This window comes from Humulus lupulus, chromosome 3 (assembly GCF_963169125.1).
Source record: "Humulus lupulus chromosome 3, drHumLupu1.1, whole genome shotgun sequence".
Lineage (NCBI taxonomy): Eukaryota > Viridiplantae > Streptophyta > Magnoliopsida > Rosales > Cannabaceae > Humulus > Humulus lupulus.
Window position 1 is genome coordinate 48345652 of NC_084795.1, and position 8847 is coordinate 48354498.

The following is an 8847-nucleotide window of genomic DNA, read 5'->3' on the forward strand; positions in this document are numbered from 1 at the left end:
GCCAAAAAAGAAAAAAAAAATGGTCAAAAAAGTTCAACATTATTTTAAAAGTTTCAAACATTATTTATTAACACTGCCCAATAATAATAACTCAAGAATACAAAAAAAAAAAAACACACAATCTAACTTTATATTACAATTTTCGGCCAAGAAATTAAAAAAAATAATTGAAATGTTACCCAAACAAAGGTCCAAGACATTGTTCCAAGTTTTTCTAGTGTTGTATGAACTTCCCAAACTATTTTGAACCTGTAAGATAAAAAAAAACTAAAATTTGTTAATTTTCATTCACTTTTTTCAAAGTAAAAAAAAGTAAGAAATTATGAAAAAAACATAAAAATAACTTACCAATCTCGAATACCCATAGCCCTCTTTGATGTTTGATTAAATAATGATGAAATGGAGGCAAAAAAAAAAAAACTTGAGTAAAGACCGAACTCTCTCTCTCTCTCTCTTTCACCGGCCCTGGAGCCTTTATAGGGTTTTGATCATGTCTCTTTGTTCTAGTACCAATCCAGAGGATTTTTCCACCCCGATCTGTTGTAGTGTGGTGGTTCTAACATTAATTGCTTTGTAATTCACTTATTGCTTTAGATTTTAAGTCTCAGTTGGGTCTTGTTTTCCTTTTCTCTCTCTTATTTTCTTCTATGTTTGTATCTGCTTTTCAAACTACTATGACGACTAATGCTGTTGATTACACTTCTCAAGATTTAAAGATTATTATATTTAAAGTTAGGCTTGTATCTTGGAAAGGTGGTGACAGTAAGTTATCATTGCGATTCTCGACTCTTCTTTGTTGGCACAGGTATGTGGATTCTCCTTCTTTGTTTCTGTCTTTCTCTGTTATTTGTTTCCCACTTGCTCTGCTTTTAGTTCGCATAAAGAAACCATAGAAATCCTGATGGCCACTCCCATTGAAGAAGCTATGCAATCCCTTTCCCAATTCCTCTCTCTAACCCAAGAAGAGAACGTTGGTATTAAAAGTGTAGATCAGAGATACACAAAAGAATTGGGTTTTAAAAAATTTATTAATACCAGCCAAGATCGTACAAAATCACATATAAATAGATTAGAGATTACTTCTTGAAGTCTATCAAGTATCCATGAATCTTTTTGTATAAATCAATGATCTTACAATCCAGATTTTGAAATCTCACACCTTGATCTTCCAGACACATCCTCAAACACACAAGGACGTGTGTGGACACGTAGGATTAAAAATGTTGATTTAGGACTCTCTAGATGTACTCAACACATGAGATCTAGAGAGGTTTGATTGAGAGAAGATATATTGAATAATTTATCATGTTTAGAAAAAAACTATTGCGTTCTTTTTAGAGAGAGAGTCTGACAGCCAATGAAAACTACTACTTGAAAAGTATCGATTCTTTTCAAGTTTATAAGGATAATTAACTAATTTAATTAATATTTATTTTATTTAAAATAAAATTGATCAGTTATAATCTATTTAATTAGTAAATTTATGAAAATTATTTGAAATTCAAAATTCAAATCCCAGGGATAGGAAATCCCTGTGTGTGGCGCCACATTCACTGTACAGTGAGTGTGTCGACCACACCATTATGTTTATCCCTAATTTTCTCATTTTTTTATTTAATTAATATTTAAGACAATATATTTATAAACAAATATCTTATTCTAAATAAGATAATTATTTATTTTTCTTTATATTAATCCAAACATAATTAATATTTATTATAACCTATAGTTTTTCAAAATAAAAACTATATAGTTAAATAATTAATTAATTCATAATTAATCAATTGCCCATAATTATCACATAATTATTTTCTTTCCGCAGAAAATTACTTCATTTGCAATTAAGTCATTCTCTCTACAAATCTTTCTTTTGACATATTTACCCTTGACAGAGTAGGATAAAAGTGATCTAGGGACTATAGGCCTATAATACGAATCTCCAATATATCGATTATTAATTAAACTCTTTAATATAATAATCTTATTTATTAATTCCATGATTACTCCACTATAAATATGGAATTGCACTCTAAGTATTTATAGAAATATATTTACAGAGTTTTCTCTTGTAGTCCATTGATATAATCAATAAATATAATTTTGTCCTCCATTTATTGGTTCGTTAATTAGAACTGGTCAAGTACCATTAATTCACTAGCGAATAATTAATCTATAATCAAGTTATAGAATTGAGCTCAATAACTATTCAGTTCCATAGTTAACCCTTAAGGGAACCAATATTCGATCTATTAGGAAAGTATAGATTCCATTATTGTAAATCTTGTTCCCAACCACTCATGATATTGAATCTCCAAAACAAAAGTCATTAGCCCCATTATACTAAAAATCCTTAAGAATACTCAGGATTTAGACTTGTTGACTCGTTTTTTCGTTAACTCGTCTAACATTCATAGAATATTATTGAAAAAATTTGTGAGAGCTAAATAAAGCATATGGGATGCTTTTCAGTGCCCAGAAAAAATTGTTAGAGATGGTATTTTATAGTGGTTTAACCCCAAGAAGATCGCCTACATCCATTTATTCACTGTCATTGATCTGGCAAGCCATGGATTACATTTGTATTTAGATTTTAGCTATTTGGCTCCATTGAAGATGGAGAGCTCTCTTTGTGAAAATTTGTCACCCCTCTCTCCTACTCCACCCCCCCCCCCCCCGCCCCCCCCACTATTTTTTGCTCCCTACTCCTCTTATTTATATTGAGGAGTTAAGGTTACATTTGAGTGAGCTTAAGTTATTGGGCTTGGCCCAATAATTAGACAAAGTAACAAGTGACTCGGCCTTAGGCATGATCTGAGCCAATGGGTAGTGACACTCCAAAAATGGGTATAACAATTACCCCCTAAGTCAGTCTTCATGCTTGCATAAGGCTGGCTTATCATGTGAACTCTCTTCTTCATAAGGACCAGATCTTCAGGCCTTGGACGTATCGTTACTTGACTTCGCCGGTCTTTAAATAGTGATTCTGGTGCGCATAGCCTCATGAGTCTTCTTGTAAGAAATGTGAAATGCCTCAGGCCTGAGCATGGAAAATAGTGACTATAAAAATATTTGAGCTGCTTGTATGCTATTTGGGCCAGCTTTGTCCAAGATGCCCCACTTTCGAGCTATGGGAGCAGCTCCAAGATCTGAGATAGATGAGAATAATGCTCAAGGTTCCGAGGACCTCAAGGAATGAAACAAGACTAATGCTCAAGGTTTTGATGACCTCTAGGAGCCAAGCAAAATGAATGCTCAAGGTTTCGAGGACCTCAAGGAACCAAGCAAGATGAATGTTGAATGTTCTGAGGACCTCTATGAACCAAGCAAGAGGAATGCTCAGGGTTCCGAGGTTCTCTAGGAACCAAGAAAGATGAATGATCAAGGTTCTGAGGACTTCTATGAACCAAGCAAAATGAATGCTTAAAGTTCCAAGGACCTCTAGGAACCAAGCAAGTTAAATGATCTGGGTTCTGGGGTTCTCCAAGAACCAAGCAAGATTACTACTCCAGGTTCCGAGGTGTTGCGAATTTTATAGCTATGCAAGTATACGTAATCGCAATTTGTAATAAATCTCGATAAGAACGAGTATCGTCCCACGAAGACTGATTTATCAATTACCAAATAATTAATTTCTAGTTTCTATTTGGCTAATAAAAACTAGATTTGTGAAATTTGAAAATAAGAAAACAGAAATAAATGAAAATCGCATAAATAAATGAAAATTGCATAAATCAAATAATAACAAGAACACAAGGATTAAATTCACTATGAAACAATTAGGAATCCTAATCTTCTCTACTATCCACTCTATTAATTTTTAATGCAATTACTACAGAAACTCTTCTCACTGAAATGATAGGCATACAAAAGTGTTAACTATTCGAGTTAAGAAATAGAAAACTCGACCTAATGTGAATTCCCTATATTTCTATGGCCAATTCAAGCAATAGGAAGCAATGAATATAGCCCTAAATCACATAAACCAATTTGATACTCTCGTTCTAAATTGAAATCTATGTATATTCAATTTTAGCATATTCAAATCTCATTTTTCAGATTTTGATCCAAATTCATAAATCATATGTAAAAGGTGCGCAGTCAATTACATACACAATAAACACAAATTGAATAGATTTTAGATGAAGAAGAAATAGATAAATGCATTAAATCATAACAGAGTTTCAAGAGGGTCAATTAGAAAACCTAAACAGAATTTAGTTCATAAACATCACTAAGAAATCCATAAACCTGAAATTAACATAAACTAAAAAATAAAAAGAGAAGAAAAGAAACTCTAAATGATAGATCCACTCCTCAGCCTCCTCTCCTAGTCTAGGTCTGCAAAAAGTGCCTCCTTTTCTCTCCTTAATCGTAATTTAAACCTAATTAGCGATTTTTTAAACATGAAAGGACCAAAACACCCTTAATTAAAAATCTGCATCTTTCTCATTTGTAGATGTATCCTGCGATCGCAGGAATGCTCTAGAAATGCAAAAACTTCTCTGGAGTTGTAGCCGTAAGACACACTTCCTGCGGTCGCAGGAAGTGCTCCGAAACACGTTTTCCACCAATTCTTGTCATTTTGTCAATTTTTCCACCATGTTTCCACACCTAAGTCACCTAAGCCATTCGACACCTGAAAACATACAAAAACAAACGTAAAATAGAACAAAACAAAACAAACACCTAATACTTTACCTGAAAAACACATAGATAAATGAGTCTAAAACTTGTTTATCACGAGGACCTCTAGGAACTGAGCAAGATGAATTCTCTAGGTTCTGAGGTTCTCCAGGAACCAAGCTAGTCTATTGCTCCAGGTTCCGAGAACCTCTAGGAAATTAGCAATATGATTTCTCCAGGTTCCGAGGTTCTCCAGGAACTAAGCAAGTCTATTGCTCCTGGTTCCAAGGACCTCTAGGAACCAAGCAAGATGATCACTCTAGGTTCCGAGGTTCTCCAGGAACCAAGCAAGCCTATTGCTCTAGGTATCGAGGACCTCTGGGAACCGAGCAAAATGATTGCTCCAGGTTCTGAGGTTCTCTAGGAACCAAGCAAGGCTATTTCTTTAGGTTCTGAGGACATGTAGGAGCCAACAAAATGAATGCTCCAGGTTCCGGGGTTCTCTAGGAACCAAGTAAGACTACTGCTCTAGATTCCATGGACCTCTAAGAACTAAGCAAGATGAATTCTCAAGGTTTCAAGGTTCTCCAGGAACCAAGCAAGTCTATTGCTCCAGGTTCCAAGGACCTTTAGGTACTAAGCAAGATGATTGCTCTAGGTTCCGAGGTTCTCTAGGAACCAAGCGAGTCTATTGCTCCAAGTTCTGGGGACCTCTAGGAATCGAGCAAGATGATTGCTCCTGATTCCGAGGTTCTCTGGAACCAAGAAAGTATATTGCTCCATGTTTCAAAAACCTCTAGGAACATGATTACTCCAGGTTCCGAGGTTCTCCAAGAACCAAGCAAGGCTATTCCTCCAGGTTTCGAGGACCTCTAGGAACCGAGCAAGATGATTGCTCCAGGTTTCAAGGTTCTCTAGGAACCAAGCAAGGCCATTGGCCTAGGTTCTGAGGACCACTAGGAACCGAGCAAGATAAATGCTCTAGGTTCTGAGGTTCTCCAGGAACCAAGCAAGACTACTGCTCCAAGTCTGAGGACCTCTAGGAACCATGCAAGATGAATGCTCCAGGTTTCGAGGTTCTCCAGGAACCAAGCAAGTTTATTGCTCCAAGTTTCGAGGTTCTCCAGGAACCAAACAAGTTTATTGCTCCAGGTTTCAAGGACTTCTAGGAACCATGCAAGATGATTTCTTTAGGTTCTGATGTTCTCTAGGAACCAAGCAAGTCTATTACTGTAATGCCTCGGATTCCCTAATATGGTTTAACGACGTGAATAGTAGGCCGAGAGGGCCATACTTGCTTAATTATGTTATTAATTGATAAAATGCATGTATATGTTGATTATATTATAATATGATGTGAAATGCATGCATGTGAGTCCATATTTTTAATTACAGGGGTGTGATGGTAATTTGGCCCGTTGAGGGTAAATTGTTTACTTGGATGCATGTTGGTGATATATTTTGAGACCACATTATAATGTGGGTTTGTTCGAGCCATTCGGCATGAGACGATCATGGTATGTTAAATATCGGTTTGGTCATAACAGGCTTAAGCTCGAGGCTCGGGGTGAGTCTCGGGGTGTTTTAATGATTAGAATGTTACCGGGCATTAAAGGGTAATAGGATGTGAATTATTGGTGTTTGAGAATATTGAGATTAGCGGGAATTGGGAAGCGTTAATTATGATTAACGAGATAAGTGGAAAGTACCAATTTTACCCTTGAAATGGTTTTAGAAGCCTTAAGTGACCTAAGGGCATTTAGGTCATTTGGATGGATTTATATAACCCTTTAGTTGGCTGTAGAAGGATATAGAATAAACAGAGCCAAAACAGGGTCTTTCTTCTCCAGCCCGTACACCATCCTTCACCATTTCTCCTTTGGAGTTTTTGAGCTCAAAGTAGGGTTTCAAGCTAGGAAATCAAGGGGCTGGGTTTGTGGATTTGGTTCAGCCATTGAAGGAGGTTCAATCACGAATTTGAGGTGAGTTCAGCCATAAGTTTCTGGTTTGTACTCTGTTTTCCTTTAGTTTTTCAGTTTATGATTTCTTGATGATAGTTTGGATTTGTGGAGGTTTTTCTTGAAGTTTAGCTTGGGTTTTGATGAGGGTGAGTTATGGGTGATGTATATAGGTTAAATTGGGTGGTTGGAGGAGGTTTGGAGCTGGTTCGAGGGCTTGGTTCCAAGGGAAAACGCAGGGGAAAGTTTGCTGGTGCGTGCTGTCATTTTGGCTGGTCTGGGTATTGAGCCGCAGCATGGCTGTGGTGCGCCGCGGCTCATGGCGTCTGGCAGAGAGGGTAGCCTCTGTTTGAGGGGCGCGGCGCGGCGCAGCTAGGGCGGGCCGCGACCCTTAGGGAAATTTTGGCCAGAATGGTGTTTTTAGCTTGGGGATTCAAGCCTTAGGCCTCGGGGTTGAACCTACTACCCGATTGAGTAGTGTTTGATGTCTCGGAGGCTAGGTTTTGGTTTGGGAACCTTTTATTATTCATTTTATTGATGGAATCCCATAATTGGTTATGACCAAGTAACTGCTAAAGGACCAAAAGGTTGATCGTTCTCAGGGGTCGTTCTTTAATTCGTTCTAGCTCGAACCAGAGGTAAGAAAACTGCACCCCAAATGTGACATGCATGGTTATTCTTGAGGCATGTTGGTTGAATGAATATGGACATGAATTGATTGTGGAATACTTAGCATATGTTGCTCAGTTGTGCATGGTGCTGACTCATTAGTTAGATTCGGCAAAGGTGCTAGTATCAACTGTGAAGCAGTGACTTATTAGTCAGGTTCGGTAGTGGTACTGGGCACTGGTCACGTTGCACTAACTCATTAGTCAGAACGGCCTTGGTGTGTTAACGCAAGCCAACAAAGATTAGATCTAATCGACTATCTGCATTGAATGACTCAAAGAGCATTAATGCCAGACCGACCTCAAGGTCGATGAAAGAAATAAGCGCTTGGAGGCTAGTGGCTTACCTAGCAGCCACTCTCCCACTTGAAACAGTGACATGCTTGTCAGTCACTCAGTATGGTTTACCAGAACCTGTTGAAGGCTAGTGGCTTACCTAGCAGCCACTCTTCCATTTGAATTAGTGACTTACTTGTCAGTCACTCGGTATGGTTTATCAGGACCTCATGTAATGTTCACTCATTTGTTTGAAAGCTTTATGCTCAGTGTGATTATAATGATAATCATTTGATAATGTTTACATATAATGTTATGTTTTCTTGCTGGGCTTTGGCTCATGGGTGCTATGTGGTGCAGGTAAAGGAAAAGAAAAGCTCACCTAGCCTTGAGTGGAGAGCTTAGGTGGTGATGTGTACATATGCGGCCGCTTGACCACCACGGCCAAGGAGTTCTTAGATGAACTAGGGGGTTTACCCTATTTTTGCCGCTTAGGTCGGCGGGATTGTAAAATTTAAAATAGTAATGACCATTTTGTACTGAGAACAACTTGTAAATGTTTTGATTAGCTCTGTAGAGCAGTTTGTAATGAGAATATCAATTTCCTTTTTATTAGTTTTATACCTTAACCTGTTAATTACACTTAGAACACGTTTTTGACCAAAGGACTCGGGTAGCGAGTCAAATTTCTGGTCCACCGTTCACCGTAACTGTTCTGGGGTAACCAGGGCATTACAATTACTCCATGTTTCGAGGACCTCTAGGAACTGAGCAAGATGATTGGTCCAGGTTCTGAGTTTCTCCAGCAACAAAACAAGACTATTGCTCTAGGTTTCAAGTACTTCTAGGAACCGAGCAAGATGATTGGTCCAAGTTCCGAGGTTCTTCAGGAAACAAGCAAGTCTATTGCTCCAGGTTCTGATGACCTCTAGGAACCGAGCAAGATGATAACTCTAGGTTCCGAGGTTCTCCAAGAACCAAGCAAGTTTATTGCTTCAGGTTCTGAGAACCTCTTGGAACTGAGCAAGATGATTGTTCCAGGTTCCGAGGTTCTCCAAGAACCAAGCAAGTTCTGAGGACCTCTAGGAACCGAGCAAGATAAATGCTCTAGGTTCCGAGGTTCTCTAGGAACCAAGAAAGATTAGTGCTCCAGGTTCCGAGGACCTCTAGGAATCGAGCAAGATGAATACTCCAGGTTCCGAGGTTTTCCAGGAACCAAGCAAGTCTACTACTCCAGGTTCCAAGGACCTTTAGGAAACGAGCAAGATAAATACTCTAGGTTAACTCCTCCCTTCAGATAATCCCAAGCGGCCTTAGAATGC

At 38.1% G+C, this 8847-nt stretch overlaps 1 long non-coding RNA gene across 1 annotated transcript; it reads left to right on the plus strand.

Annotated features, from left to right (window-relative positions):
• The first annotated feature begins 413 nt into the window (after nt 1–413).
• On the plus strand, nt 414–8138 carry LOC133821102 (uncharacterized). Its single transcript, XR_009887314.1, has 2 exons — nt 414–805; nt 7886–8138. It is a non-coding gene; the product is annotated as an uncharacterized LOC133821102 (long non-coding RNA).
• The last annotated feature ends 709 nt before the right edge of the window (nt 8139–8847 follow it).